Raw genomic sequence first — 16,648 nt, forward strand, 5'->3', positions numbered from 1 at the left:
CTTGTATGTTGGTACCCAACAGACTTTGCAAATCTTAACCCCTTAAGTGCCAAGGGCGAGGTATCTCGTCCTTGGGATTACTTCCCTGTTGCCAAGGACGAGATACCTCGTCTTGGCACGTAAGCGGTTAATGAAACAGAAGACGTTAGAAGCATTGAATGACAAAATACTAAAATCACCAAAAAAGGCCTTGGTGCTGGGGGGTAAAACCCATGGCAGTTACACCCTCACTATCCAGTAGACAAATAGAATGATAACCTCTGTAACCCCTTTTCTTTCAAGTCAATGACTTCCAGAATGGATAAGTTAAAGATCTTGTCGCTCTTACATATAAACCCAAAAGCCAACGGTTGTGAGTATTCTATATTTTCATTGCTACTCTCTACCTTGGAGCCTTTGCTATTTGGAAAACTGTTAAATCTGGAATTTTATTCTATTCACCATCTCAACCTGCTGATGTGCCATAGGACTGGGGTCTGTAACTTTTAGCTCTCCAGATGTTTTGAACTACAATTCCCATCAGTCAGACGGAATTGTCAATGCTAAGAGGTCATGGGAGTTCTCCAGCATGGGGTCTGGCATGGATTCACATGCTCATGAATATTCCCCGTCGTCAGGCTCGGAATCTGAATCCATGCTAGACCCATGCTGGAGAACAACAGTTACAGGTAAGTAACTTGTTCCTTGCAGTCCAAAACATCTGGGGAGCCGCAGGTTGCAGACTGCTTTCGTAGGACATTAGCCCTCGCAAACCTTTCACAGAGCAGTCCTAACTGACATTACTAGTTAAAACTATTTGAATCAAATAGCTAAAATAAAAGGTGGGGAGGAAAGCACTCGGTGCAAAAGAAAAACATTGGTCAAGCAATAATGGCACAACAGTAGGCCATGAATGCAAAAACTTGTCCAATGTGTATTGTACCAGTGACAAAAGATAGGCAGGCCCAGGTAGTGAAGGAGACAATTAAAAACCTAACATTCTCATTGGCTTGCGGATGCAAGGACTGAGAGCGACCAAGGAGTGCACATGACAGAAGTCTACAATATTATACAAAGAAGGGGCTGTTCCAAGGTGCGTTGAAGGTAAAGTAAAACAGTCTCATTGTGCTGTGGATTTCACAAGGTCCAAGCACTTATCCAAAACAGGTCCAGAACGCAAGGATGTTAGATGGAGGGGATTGGCAAAAGAACCCAGAGAGCTGTGTGTAGCAACCAGTAAGGGAAAAATTGAGCCCAATTGGGAAACTTCAGTGGGAAAACATGCCGCACCATCACTCCCATGTGACTGGAAAGACCGACCTTAGACCAGAAGCAAATCTAGTGCCAACAAGGCAAGTAATGTCAGGCAGAGACAAGCAAAGAACAAGCCAAGATTGAGGAACCAGAGTGGGTACCACCATTTAGCCAAACTGGTGCAGATCAATGCTGGGTAAGATGGCATGATGAAGATACCTTGGTTTTAAGCCTAAGCTTACTTTGGCGTGCTAAATACGAATGAGAAAAGAGGGGCAGTCATGATAATGTTTAAGTCAAACTTCGCAGTGCAAGGAATAACAAATGCTCTTTACAGGTAGATTTTACTTCAAGAATTTAGTTAAAAGCAAAGAGAAATTCTTTTCTACATTTTGGAAAAAAAGTGTGTATATACCAGCACAGGTAACGCAGAATGTTAAGTATGTCGCTATATCTGGTTGGAGATGGTGGTGGTCAGCTGGACACGCAGAGGGTGAGTTAAGTAATTTTGTTGCTCTCCCCTTACAGGAATGAAATATATATTATCCTGAACAACCCATTGTAAGTAATGCATTTAATAACGTTTTTTAGATTAGTGTAGCAGGATCCCCTGTTTCAATAATTTGACGGGACTGTTATTTGAATAGGTTCAAAAACATACCCTGATAAAGACATGGCCTTAATTGGGCTGTAACGTCGAAACCAGTCAGGGGTGATAGTGATCAAACTGGCCATGTAAAGGACATGACATTGATAAGAAAATGGGAGTAAGGTTTATTGCAAAGAAAGAAAGCACTTTTAATTTTTTTGATGCACAAAATGAAATATTGTTCATGAAATTAATTTGTAGTAGTTACGTTTCTCTTTACATTTAGGTGTAGGGGTAGTATATGGCTGTATTTTGACAAATGTATATGATTAATTAATTATTAATAATTGTTGAAATACATTTTGATCTATTCCATGAAGACAATTGTTCTATACTATACAGATCAGCGTAGGTCAATGTATTGGTCCAAATTCAGAAAACCAGAAAGTCAACCCATAAGAAGCAGGAGGCCAAGGTGCTTGAGGGGGGAGGTGGGTAAGCTGAAGAAGGTGAACAGTGCCAATGGAGCAGGACTTTGGGATGAACAAATGGAAGCAAGGCAGGAGGTTGGTGTGCAGTGGAAGCACCGCTCACAGGAACATCGAGGGGAAACCTGCACTGGTCTTGATGCTCTGTTGAGAGGATTCAGAACCTATTCTGGTGAGAGGTTGAGAGGCCAACCCAAAAGTGCAACCAATTTACAATTACCTGTTTTTTAAACAAACTGTTGGGACAAACTCCCAAGTAGACTGGAGAGGCCACTAGGAGTTTGCAGACTCTTGGGAAGGCGCAACACCTTCCCGCAAAAGGAACATAGACCCAGCCAGACAGCAAGTTCAAACTGCGGTTTATTACAACAAAATCAACAGGGATCAGTACAAGGATAGAAGAAATCTGAGAACCACTCAACGTCTCATGGCTCGCTGGCCCGATTTGTCCTAAAATCGTGTCATAGTGACCTCACAACCTGGGCCCCTCTCCAGAAAACCTATCGCCATCTGGGATTGGGTACTGAGTAATAGTCCACTTCTAGTGGGCACTATACATGTCACTCTACTGGCTCTCACATGTTAGGTGGCTGGCCTGGTCCATCCCAAAATTGCAATCTCTAACAGTGTTGCAGTGTGAGGGTCTTACAATTTGGTTCCTGCCCGTTGCTACCTACCTCTAGGAGCCTGAACTGTGATTGGCTAGAGCTGACCTTCCCATGCCTGGGATCCCCAAAGGCTCTCAGCTCTTCGCCGCTCTGATTACCTTGAGAAGGTACACTATGTGTCTGTGTTGTAACTCGTGTGTACCACCATAAACTATGAGAGTGCTGCTTCATCTCATGCAACGCTTGTCCCACATTGTAACATCTTTGTTGCAAGCTTCTGTCTGGCGGCGTGAGATTGGGCTTTCTTTCCCAGCTCTGGTTTCTGTCCATTGTCTGAGTCAGCCGGGTTATGTGTTCAAAGACCATGATTTGGAACTCTGCAGCTCTGAATTATGAAGAATTATTCGCATTTATTGCAGCTGGTGTTACTGTCGTTCAGTGAATGGAATGTTATTCGTATTTGGTGGCGTTAGCAGTGGGTCCTGTCTCACACATTTGCTCTCATCCAGCGTGGATTCCCCTCAGCTCAGATCTTGCTGAGAGGCTTGTGGCCTGCTGTAATTTTTCTAAACCATTAAGTGGTTCCTACAGTGTCCATGCTATTCCATATTCTCCATATATTAGTCACACTTGGCTCTGTCAGGTCGCATAGGTGCTCCTGCAGTTCCCTAAGGTTATTTGCATGCAAGTATCTGCAAGCTTTACTAAGGATCATTTGCTTCTTGCGGTTGCTGCGTTAAGCTAATGACAAAATAATAAAAGCAATGGCAATATGTATATGTATCTGTCCTTTAACTATAGAACTGTACGCTTGTGTTCTTCATGTATTCAAGTGTGTGTTTGTGTCCTGATGTGTGGATGGCACGTGTGCTTCCTGTCTAAAGCTGCTAAATTGTGGTGTTCCTAAGGACGTCTGTGGCTTTGGCTTCTCAGCGCTTTAGTCCATAATGTCAATTGAGGTATCTTTAGTTGCAGCCTGAGGCTCTTCGTCCACTCTGGGGAAGATTTATACTGCACTTGGTCTTTAGGGCTGGCTGAGTGGGTACCTCTCAAAATACTTATCGATCATTGAAGCACTGGGTATTGGTCCGAAATAGTATTGGCGTTCACGGCATCTCCCCATCCTTCTTCAGTCCCCACTCTGGGCGACTTGTCGACCACATTCTTATGACATACTTTTGCCATAGCTTCGATATTCCTCCAAGGTGTCCATAATAGTTTGTGTGGTCATGAAATGAGTGCATGTAAGGGCATAATCCTTTTGGGGTTGCACCAAACCCACTTCCCTTCATAGAACTTTGAATCATGTGGATTGCCCAGCTTTATAGTCCCTTCTGGAAATGTCAGATCTTGCTTCTTCCTGGCGCAGAGGCAGCACAAACTCCTCCCTCCCCATCGGGTCTTGGCACCTGGGAGAGATCAACACAGGCCACCTTGACCGTTTGGGGAAAGAGGGTTAGGGTCCGTCGAGTGGATAGGTTGGGGAGATTAGGGTCACATGCTCCTCGGCTCCTGCTCCTGGATCCTGCTCCTGGATCCTGAGTACTCCGCCCTTGCACTTCTGCACTCTTCACATTCACACAATATGCTAAAAGGTTAACGGGGGCCTTTGTGCCCCTTAACCAGGACACAGAACACCTGGTCCTTTGCACAACACGTGTTTTCTCTGCACACCACTACATTAACTCATGTAAGGCTTAGGCATGAACCCCACATTACGCCATGCAGGATGTCGACTCTGCATTAACTTCATGCAGTAGAATCAGGGACAATCACATTACCCCATGCAAAACGTGTCCCCCTGCACAAGGAAAAACCTTAAAAACACTTAGCTTCGGTTTTCAGCTCAAGTCTTATGTCTTTACTGGCCTTTTCGTGTTGGCTGGCCACTGCGCCACCTCCAGCCTTGTTCGCCACTGCAAGGAGCAAGGATAATGTGAATACGGGCGTGCATACAAATGTGTGACACTGTCTAGGGTTAATTTCTTAGCTTTGGTTACTCCGCGCAGCGGAATCACTGCTCCGGGTGCATGCAACAACAAACATGTCTCTTGGAACACATGCAGGAGTTATTAGTTCAGTTCTCATGCTCGGTTAATACGAGAGCGCCATGCAATCCCCTTCTATTTTGGTCGCGGTTCCTGAATGCGAATGGTTAATGGACACGGTTCCAAAAGTGCGGCCGCCTTCGGTGCTGCAAAACCGTCTGCGCATGTATTATTAAAACCGCACTCATCTGAATGTGTACGTGGGGCCTGGGGTGTCTGTAGACGGCGGGTTGATGCCCCGCGGAGGCTTGCCAACATGAGCTCTGCTATTGCACGTCCTTCCTCTGAGCCAGTCGGGATTGCAAGCAGCATCCTTGGGCGTGGCTCGCGCATGCGCGTTGGTGCGGTCGTGGACGGGGTGTGGCGGTCTTCACTCCAGCAGGCTCGTGCTGAACACAGCCTGCTGGGAACTGTAGTTTCCGGGCTGTTCTCCATCCCTGGACCACGGTCCTGCAAAATGGATGGAGAACACGCCTGGAATACCTTGCAGAATGCTTTCTGGCCTCCCTTCTCCCATCTGAACCCATTACAAGGGCAGTTGCCACCTTCATTGCCCCTATACCAGCCCTGCATTCCAATAGCCTCTTCCGCTGTTTTCTTGCACCAAATCAAAATGTCTACATAGTGTAAAACTTTCTGTCTCTGTTGCTTAGAGCCATCTGGATCACTCTGTTAAGGATAGATGGCGACTTGCAGTACCCTTGTGGCAACAGAGTATGTTTCTGCTACTGATTTTGGTAAATAAAGCTGGTTAAATATTGAGTCTGGGTGTAGTGGCTCTGAAAAGAATGCATTCTTTAAATCAATGACTGTGTACAGGTGGCTTCCGCTGGAATGCCGCACACAATTGTTGCCGGGTTTGCTACTACAGGATACTCTGCTTCTACAATATGGTTAAGAGGTATTTAATCCTGAATGAAATGCCAGAACCCCCTGTTGGGCTTGCGCACTGGGTACACTGCTGTGCTGCATGGAAATTCTGATGGTACCAGAATGCCTCTGTCAATCAGAGCTGTGATTGTTTGGCAAAATCGCTCCTGCTTTCAGTTTAATCTTCACTCCCCCTATGCTCTTTATACAGCCCACGTCATAAGGACTTGTGGTCCATAAACTGCTGGGCACTTTGGCCATGTCCTCCTCCCAAAATGAGGGTGGCGCCTCTAGCGCCCTAGCCATTCTCTGTGGCACCTCCCTGTAATGTATCTGTAACCAGTATGTTACTCATTTCGAACACCATCTCCAATTCCTGTCTCTCTTCTCCAAATAGTTCATCATCTGCCACTGTGGTCCGCCTGAACCCTTCTGCAACTATATCTCTCCATGCCCTGCCAGTGTCATCCACTCCATGTACCTCAATCCAATCCTCCCTCTCCAGCACTGCCTCTATCCCTATGGACACTATTGTTCCTTCTGGCTCGTCCAATTGTGTCTATGGCCTGAACAGGCATTCGCTTGAAACTCACCACACCTTCCCTTCAATGCCTGGTGTCCATCCAATGGCAATGTCAGTCCCATATTGAAACATCTCTGGGTCCACTTGCGCCCCCCCTCTGTATCATGCGTCCTCAATATGCTTGAACAATCTGCTTTACATTTAACATGTGTATGCCTGGTGTTGAGCACACTATGCCTTTGTCTGTGAATGAAATCGTCATGTTAAGTCTGCTCATGATGCCTTGTCCCAATATATTTACAGGTGTCTGTCGAGAGTAAAGCAAAGATAAGTGATACATCTGGATATCCTATAGATGGTGCGATATTATCAGTAAAAGGAACCACTTCTCGAGCCCCAGAGAATACTTGAGTGTTCATGGCATCGCCTGACAACTTAAATGTTCCTTCGCTAATACATGACCTAGTCGCCCCAGTGTCAACAAGAAAGGAAAAGGTTTTGTCACCTATCGCCACCCTTATGCAAGGTTCCTCCGCAGGGTTGGGTGTGATCGACAGGATGGGACACATCAAGTTTGTCTGTGGGCTGTCCTATTGGGGGTACATGGATAACCCATTCGCTGTAAAGGGGTTGTTCCCCAGCATTGTAACTTCTCCCAGTCGTCGGATGGGTACTGTTGCTACTATGTCCGCCTGTGCCGGTGCTCTGTACCAGTTGTGTGTACTCCCCCTGATTTGTGGCACTTGTAAATACTGTGGTATCGGTGCTGACATCTCTGGTGCCTGCATCTGTACTTTTGGCTGTGCTTGTGTTTGTGCTTGGTGGTATCTGTTGATATGTACCCTGCATCTGCTCTTGTGACTGTTGATCCTGTACATAATAATCTTCTTGGTGTCCTTGATATTGCTGTTGGGCCTGCTCTCCCCAATTCTGTTGTGTCCCTTTAAATCGGCATGCCCTTGAAATGTGCCCTAGCTGGCTGCAAGTCCAGTACTGTGGTGGCTCTCTCCCTTGTCCTGGAAACCCCCCTGAAAGGTCCCCTGGGTTCTGCTGCATCTGCTGTCCAGATCACCAAAACCCTCCTGAAAATCCTCCTTAATTGTGATGCATCTGTGGTCCAAAGCCACGCCCCATTTGTAATCCTCCCCTTCCTCGAAATCCCTGCTGTGGGCTGCTGCGCCTCATTTACCCTCCACATGGGTGGTGCGAACTGTGGTGGCTGCTGATGATGATGATGATGATGCTGCTGCTGTGTCTGTGGGGTGGGGCTGGTTATAACCGCTCCTTCCATCGCGTTCTTCGATAGCTTCGACTGCACTCGTTTGGCCTCATCTGCCTTCCTGTCTTCCACTTTTTGCTTAATTTTCTCCTGCCATAATCTACAATGATGGACTATTGTGAGCTGTATTTCTGGCCCTCCCTTCGCTTCCATCCCCACCAGTTTCTTCAAACACTTCTGTACTGCCTCTGGTAGTCCCTAGTTTTAATCCCAAGTGTCTCGAGTTTCGAGGCGCCAAAGCTCTTGAATCTCCTGAATGTACTGCACAGGATCTTCATTGTATCTGGGTATTGTGTTTGCAGTGTTTGCCGTACTGCTGCCTTGCAGTTTGCAAATGGCGCCCCATCGTGTTCTGTGTTCTGCGTCGTCACCCCTGGGAACGCCACCCTTTTCCATACATCATCAGCTTTTTCTCTCTATCGATATTATTAGTCCCTTAACGTCACCCACTGCTAGTCTTTGACCCGCTGTCATCTTCTCCATCTCATAAATACATTTCCCCGCTCTAGCGCTCGATGATGGTAAACACACTTGACATTCTCTTTGTCTGTGTGCTTTCATGGCACATACTCTGGTCTCGCCCATCCTCTAATAAAGGCCTCTGTGAATATGCCTTTACCTCCTCAGGTGTACTTCGATATAGTCTGATTTGTCGAGGCCCCCTCTCGTCCTCAATGTCTCTACTGGTTCCAATGTGGGCACTCTCCTATTATCGTCATAGGCTCTGGACAATTGTCCTCTCGAGCAGGCTATGGCTGTCTCCCCCCTCCTACGTCCTGGGAGGAGATCCCTTAGTCTATTAACATGTGTTGTGGGTTGTGCAAAGATCGTTTGTCTGCTCCTCTGAATCGGCCCCTCCTTCTCCTTGTTTGTGGGTCCTAAATTCCCATGATGCCCACTTGTCTGTCCCAGTAGACTGTGACTGGCCCTGTTCACTCCTCTCGTCACCGCTGTTTGTCATCATTGTCGGATCCGGAGTCCATGTTGCTACAAATCAGCAAAACTTAGCCTCCTCAATGTCAAGTCTGTGTTAGGTTTCATGCTTAGATCGATGTCCAGTAAATCATGTTTGCTACCTCCTGCCCAGGTCCCTAGGGCTGCTCCTCTTTCCTCTGTCGTGCTCCTGCCTCATGAGTTTGTGCTGTCTGGTTCTGTTCGTCCGTCTTTCTCACATTTATTCTGTTCCCTATCCACTGCTGCCTGTGTCCTCACCGCCCTTATTGCTCGCTCCTCCTCCCTGCATGCTCGTTCTCTCGCCAGTCTGGCCAACTGCGACTTTCTCTGCTAACTTGCGTTTTTCTTGCTCTGTCTCTCCATCTCTCTGCCTTCTCCAGTTTTCTCTCCCTTTTCTCCCTCATCTCCCTTGCTGATCTCTTCCTTTCCTTGAGATCCCTCTCTATTCTTTCTTCCCGCTCCCTTTCCAAATGTTCTTTCTCTTCGGCGCTCCCTATCTTCCTGCTCCAGTTTCTCCTTCTCTCTCTGTCCTCGCGCTCTAACCTAACTTCCCTGTCCTTCTCCCTTCTATCCTCCTCCATCAATTCTGCCCAGTCTGTCGTGTTGCCTTGGTCACCCCCCTTCTGCCTCCCCCATTTGTCTTCCCTTGAAGAGTACCTGTGCTGTTATCCATTCATTTGTGCTTATGCCCTCGAACTCCTTCGCGATGCTGTGCCTAACTGCCGCTCCTGCATCACTAGCTGGCTGTCCTGCGCCTTTCTGCTTATCCTCTTTAGTGTATGGTGGTGGCTTATATGTCGGGTTTGACTATCCCTCTGCTGCCCTTAGTTCCCTCATTGGATACATTTCCTGTTCATCGTCTGTGTCAACAGATACTACACTTGGAGGGGCAGGGTAGGTGCGGAGGGATGGGCCCCTTGGTCCTTCACCTTCTGCTGACTTAGCATCCACTGAAGCCCCGCGTCATCCCCCTCTACCTTCTGAAACATGCACCACAACTTAAATATGGCCATGCGTTTGGTCAATTTCTTGCCCTTGTAAGCACCCTGTATGTGTGTCAATAGCGATTGCTGCACGTCCTTTCCGAAACTTTCACAAGGTGGCCATGGCTTTGTTAATTTGCCTTCTGTACTTTTGGACCATTCTATGCTATATTTACGTATTAGGCAGAAGTGTCTTACACAAATGCTGAAGGCGGGTAATCCCCCCAACTTTTACCTTGATACATTTCAATACCTCTTACCTGACCTCAAGTCGAGGGTTTCTATAATCTGCTGTTCAGGGATAAAAGTCCCAATGCTGTGATAATACTTTCCAGGCTCTACGACCCCCTCCGGCTCCACAACTTATCAGGCGTGTTCCGCCCATTCTTCACAATTGCTGCCTCCTCAGGAACACAACCACAGTCGTGCACATGTGCCTTCCACGCACTGCCACTAGCTCCTCGCCGTTTCAAATTCTCCATGTCCTATATGCAAACCTAAGGGTAACGTCACCAAGCTATCAACACAATATAGGTACATCAAATATCGGGCACACGCTGCAATGATATGTATCTCCCAAACCCACAGCTCTCTTCCTGCTGTCCAAGCAAAGTATACCAATATTCTCTTGTGATCGACCTACACCCGTTGCGTCGCCTAACATGTGAAATGCCTCTCTCCACGAGACTTAACCAGCCAACTCCCCTTCCGCAATCTAGGCTAGCTCCCTTGCTAACCCGCACGGGGATACCGTCATCTATGACCCGAGCTAAAACACCCAACCTACAGGAATACCTTACTTAGATAACTTTTGTCATCCAAGCCTTTAAGTCAATAGTTTAGGTTATTCACCAGAACCTTTTATCTCGAAGACTGAATGTGCCCTAAACATAGAAAAGAGACTTCTCCTCTGCTCCTGTCCCTACTCACTATAACAGTGCTAAACTATGCTATAACACTACTGAACAATACTTCACTAATACTCAACAATATCCAGCACCCTCGCCTCACACCCACAATTGCTGTCGCACTGGATCTAACTTACGTTCCTTGCTGTGCTGGCTCTGCTCGGCTGCCGACTCCCTGTCAAGACGCTTGCCTCCCTGTCCTGGTCTGCCTGGACAATTAGCTGATCTAGGGCAGGATGATTTCCAAGGGGCTCCTGACCTTTAAATGGGCACACATTTTCCTGTCTTTCTCGAAATATGCGAGGGTCCCGCCTCCTCTCAAGTTCGGCAGCAAAGGAGTCAACCTGGCGCAGCCAACCATCCTCTGGCTACCAACTTGTTGGGACAAACTCCCAGGTAAACTGAAGGGCCACTAGGAGTTTGCGAACTCTTGTAAGTCCCAACACCTTCCCCCAAAAGGAATGTAGACCCAGCCAGACAGCAAGTTCAAACTGTGGTTTATTACAGCAAATCTAGCAGGGATCAGTACAAGGATAGAAGAAATACAAGGACCAGTCAATGTCTCCTGGGTCGCAGGCCAGTATTGTCCTAAATTCCCGCCATAGTGACATCACAACCTGGGCCTCTCTCCAGAAAACTTATCGCCACCTGGGATTCGGTACTGAGTAATAGTCCACCTATAGTGGGACCTCGCATGTTAGGTGGCTGGCCTGGTCCATCCCCAAATTGCTATCTCTTAAGTGTTGCAGTGTGAGGGTCTTACCATTGCTTCTAGCCTGTAGCTACCCACCCGTAGGAGCCTGAACTGTGATTGGCTAGAGCTAACCACACCAGGCTTGCGATCCACAAAGGCTCTCGGCTCTTAGTGTACTTTCTCAAGGTAAAAAGCGTGACGATGTGTCTGTGTTGGTACTTGTGTGTACCACCATAGACTATAAGTGTGCTTGTTCATCTTGTGCAACACTTGTGCCACATTGTAACATCTTGGTTGCAAGCTTCTGTCAGCTGCGTGAGATCGGCTTTCTTTCCCAGCTCTGATGTCTCGGCTTTCTTTCCCAGCTCTGATGTCTGTCCATTGTCTGAGTCTGCAGGGTCACGTGTTCAAAGACCATGATTTGGATCTCTGCAGCTCTGACTTATGTAGAATTATTCGCATTTATTGCAGCTGGTGTTACTGCCGTTCAGGGAATGGAATGTCATTCGGATCTGGTGGACTTGGCAGCGGGTCCCGTCTCACACGTTTGCTCTCGTCCGGCCTGCATTCTCCTGCGCTCTTGCTGAGAGGCTTGTGGCCTGCTGTAATTTTCGTAAACCATAATGCGGTTCCTACAGTCTCCATGCTATTCTATATTCTCCATATGTTAGTCACACTTGGCTCTGTCAGGTCCCATAGGTGCTTCTGTAGTTCCAAAAGGTTATTTGCCTACAAGCATCTGCAAGCTGCTTCTTGTGGTTTTGGTGTTGCTGCGTTAATCTAATGACAAAGTAATAAAAGCAATGGCAATATGTATATCTTGCTCTGACACACTTGTGTATGAGCACGATATAAATAAAATATATCATAATCTATCTGTCCTCTAACTATAAAACTGTATGCTAGTGTTCTTCATGTATTCTAATGTGTTTCTGTCCCGATGTGCGGATGGCATGTGTGCTTCCTGCCTAACGCTGCTAAATCGGAGTGTCTCCAACAGCATAAGTTGCTTTGGCTTCTCAGTGCTTTAGTCAATACTGTTGATTGAGGTCTCTTTAGTTGCAGACTGAGGCTCTTCGTCCAGTCTGGGGAAGATTTGTACCGCACTTGGTCTGTAGGGCTGGCTGGGTCGGTACCTCTCAACATACTTATCAATCATTGGAGCCCTGGGAATTGGTCTGAAATAGTATGGGCGTCCACGGTATCTCCTGGCCTCCTTCTGTGTCATGTACCTTATAGGAGGGGGTGAATTTCCCCATCCCTCTTCAAAATATTCCAAGGTAGAGTAACGGAGCATTCTGGCCAACTCTGGATGCGATGGACTTGGTGTGATTTACAATTAAGAACGATGGGCCTCATTATGAGTCAGCCGGTCCGGAAACAACGGTGGTGGTAAACCCGCCACCACCGTTGTTTCCGGACCGGCTGATTCAGAGTTCTGCAGGCGGGAGGTGTCACTCCCGCCAGGTCTGACCTGGCGGGAGTAACGCCACTCGGCTGCAGACAGAAATGGAAATACCGGCATCGTCAATCACGGTGCCAGTGTTTCCATGGCCCCCATCCCCATGGAGTCCATGCGAATGGAGACTTACAGAATTCCGCCTCCGGAATTACTGGGTCACCGGGGTTGTAATGCCCTGGTGATGCCGGCAATCACGAAGGCGGAATGATATTACGGGTCTGGTGGCAGCCTGCCTGTTTTTCCGGCACGGCTACTGCCAGACTCGTAATGATGTCTGTTAAGAAAGGAGGTCCACAAATGCAAGTACAAAAAGATGCTATTAATCCAAGCAAGCATCACGTTCAGCACTTTACTGGTAAGTAAAATCCATATTTAACATCTGTACATCTCCAGTATGATACCAGCAAAATTCTTCTACTTTAGAATTTAACACTGACATGCACTGTAAATTAGCCAAAGTAGGGTAGAAAAGGTTTGGAGATTTGTATATTCGGCTCCGCAAAAACAATGCTTTAGAAGTCCATCCATACCCTTTTTAGATTTCACTTTATTACTGGGAGATGATCTTATCAAGCAGGCTTTCTAAAAATGTACTGTGTACAAATCCCAGTTAGTCCTCCATCAGTGGAGCAAGCCCTAGATGATCCTAGAGAATAAATCTTACCCAGGCTCCACTCCCATGGCCCAGCAAGGTAGCTACAATAAGGACTTTACACCCAATGGAAATGGGGGTAGGCGTGCTTAGGGAGAGAAACACTCGCATCCTCCAGACTCTGACTTGCAGAGGGAACCGGTGGGGGGGCGGGGAGGGAATCAACTTGGCTGACTTAAAACTTGGTTGCTGAAGGCGTTCGAGACATCCACCGACATATGTCAGGCCTTTGCAGAAACCTCTGGGCAGAGCGAAGTCTGCCTTATTTTGGTTCCAACAGCAAAGGTAGACCCTTCAGGAGAATTGCAAAGTGTCGGGAGTGCACAGGTCAAAAGTCATGTAATTGTACACACTGTAGATTAGCGACGTAAAATGTAGCATCTAACACCAATTGGGTACAGGGCCGGGAGGAAAGCTCAGGGGCAACGCGCTCACCTTGCAAGCAAGACGCTGCAGAGCAACACAGGTTTGATCCCCAGGCCCTCTCTTAGAAACCTCTAGGTATTAAGAGCATTATAAATAACGAATTACAATTTACATGCCAGGTTGATCTAAGTGTCACAGGAAATGCGGGGGCAGGAGTTGGCTGTAAGCAAAGTGACACTCAGGAAGAGAATGCAAGCAAACTGATTGATCAGAATAAAGGTTCTGCTGGAATATAATCCGGGATCTCATGGGGGAGATTAGGGAAAGCCTTTACAATCAGTAACAGCAAAGTACTCTTAATGTCGTACAACGGTCATTGCTTGAATGTGCTGAAGAGACTTTTGGACTTTGTGTAAGGATAAAACTGGAGGCCATATACTAAGACGGGTAACACGTCAATGGAGTAGATGGAGACAACAGAAGACTTTCCCTTAAGTGATCTTAATGGAGACCAGCTCAGGGATCACACTTTACATGGCTATGGAGCAGAGGCACAACAATGAATATCTTTACAATGAAGGTGGAAAGCAGACTGGATAAAACTAACCAGGTACAGGATAGGTAGAGCAAGGAAGCACAAATCAGAGACGTCAGATAGAAGCTAAATGCAAGGTGTTTCTCCCCTAATTCTGCAGGACTGGAATGATCAGCAACCTGTACAGGACCTGAGTCGGGATACGTACACCTTACTGCATACAATTTATAACCCATCTCGTACAGGCCTTTGGCAGACATCTGGTTTATGCAGGGGGCACTGTATGGGGGTGTGGCCCCGGAATATGATTGGTCAGCCCTGTTGACTGCCCGTTTCCTACTAAGCACCTGGCTAAATAAAATAAAGAATAGCCTTATTTTTTTGACAATGCTAGGGCACCCTTTATATAAGAATCCAGGTGTATAACTGGTTCTCCTTTCAACATTAGTAACTTTACATCTCTGTACCCCTAGAGTGGGGGCACTCTCACCTAATGCATGAAATAAATACCATAGTTTGAGAATAAATAATTAAATAGCATCAATTCGGTCACCTGGGCATAGGGTTATTGGAATGGGTATATTTCATACATAAAATAAGTAGCTACGTAGCATGTGTTCATTGACATCTGATAATAACTAATTATAATGTAGCAACTACTTTACATTTGATGATGGATGTCATAGCGCAGGGCTTGCATACCTAGAACAGTTGTGTGCTTAGATAACTTCAATAAGTTCACTATTGGTGGATAATGATTTAATCCCCACTAGCACAACCCTACTCTATTGGTAGCTACAGCCTACCACTAAGACCACTCACTTAACACAGGACATATAGTTCAAAAACACAACTAGGGCCCCAATAACCGAGAATCACCCGGAAGTGGCAGTACGATGGTTAAACTCTGTGTGAGATGTTAACTACAGCCTCAATCAGTAACCCTTCTTTCAGCTCAGTTAAGTAACATGGCCGAGTTTGCAGGAACAGCCACATAAATGACACATGCGGCCCAAACCTCCCCACTGGTCTGTCAACTTGCTCTCAGGCTTCTCTCCCTAAACGGTAGTGGGGTACACTTGTGCCAACCTCACACATGGAGCTTTCAGGACAGCTGTTTGCCCAATGGAGCTAAATGCACAAGGAGCATACAGGCGCGACCGCATGATTCCTTTTATTATTTTTTTTCCCTCGGGAACAAGTGTGGTGCAGAGTCCTGCCCCTGCCCCTCAGAGGCGCCCTCTCCCTTGGTCATTCCCTTACTGTGGCTACTATCTATCGGGCACCTGGTCAGATCTCCTACTTCATCTCCGAGTGGGCAGACCTCTTCTCTTCCCTCCTAGTCTCGACCACTCAACCCTTCCTTCTTGGAGACTTCAACATCCACCTGGATACTTCCTGTCCTTCCTCTGGACACATCTGCGACCTTTGCGACTCTCTCACTCACTATTCTCCCCTCTGGCCCGACTCACTCTGTAGTGCACACTCTGGATGTTCTGTTCTCTTCAGACCTTCCCCTTTCTATCCCTCTCACCACTCTCCTCTCCTGGAGTGATCACTTTCTCCTTTCCTCCCATCTCACCCTCTCTACCCCTCAGGCCAAGCCAACTCCAGCACTGCCCTCCACCTTCTCGGACCCACGTTCTCGGACCCATGAAGCGTGTCCATTGAGGCATTCGCTGCCACTTTCTCCCCCCCTCCCCCCCTTTGGTACGACTCAGACCTCATCATCCTTAAACGCAAGTGCAGGGTGGCTGAAAGGAAATGGCGTGCTTCTGGTACATCCTCTGACAAACTGGCCTGCCGCCTGCTCCAAAGGCAATACTGGCTCTCTGTCCTCACAAAGAAGAGAGCTCACATCCAAGCCCGCGTCTCTGCAGCATCCAACTACTCAGCTGAACTCTTTAAAATCTGCTTAGAACTGGCCAATCCTGCCACAGTCTCTACCTCTCCTGTCCCTTCCAATGCCCTCTGCACGGCTCTGGCTTCTCATTTCATCTCTAAAACTCCCATTCTGTCCTCTCTCTCTCCTCAGCTCCCCTTCCTAACTCTACTCCCTGCTCTTCCTCTGGCCCTTCTTCGGCCACCTCTCCTCCCTCCTTCTCTGACTTTCCCCTGTTCTGCCCAGACAAGGTTTCCAGACAAGTGAGATCTTTGAAAGTCTCATCAAAACAGGTTCACCCCTGCTCCTCCAAAACCATCAATGACCACATTGACTCCCTGGCTCCTGCCCTGGCCGACTTCTGCAACCACTCTTAGCCACTGGAGTCTTCCTCTCCCCCCTGAAGCCCTCCCTTGTGCACCCTCTTCTTGAGAAACCCTGTGCTGACCGTCTTACCCAGCCAACTATTGCCCAATCTCCATCAATCCTTTCCTGGGCAAGCTCTGTGAAAAGTTGGCCATCTCTGAGCTTAATCTTCACACTGAATCTTTTGGTTGTCTCCATGAGCTTCAGT

This window comes from Ambystoma mexicanum, chromosome 6q (assembly GCF_040938575.1).
Source record: "Ambystoma mexicanum isolate Mex_15411 chromosome 6q, UKY_AmexF1_1, whole genome shotgun sequence".
In the NCBI taxonomy this organism is placed as follows: domain Eukaryota; kingdom Metazoa; phylum Chordata; class Amphibia; order Caudata; family Ambystomatidae; genus Ambystoma; species Ambystoma mexicanum.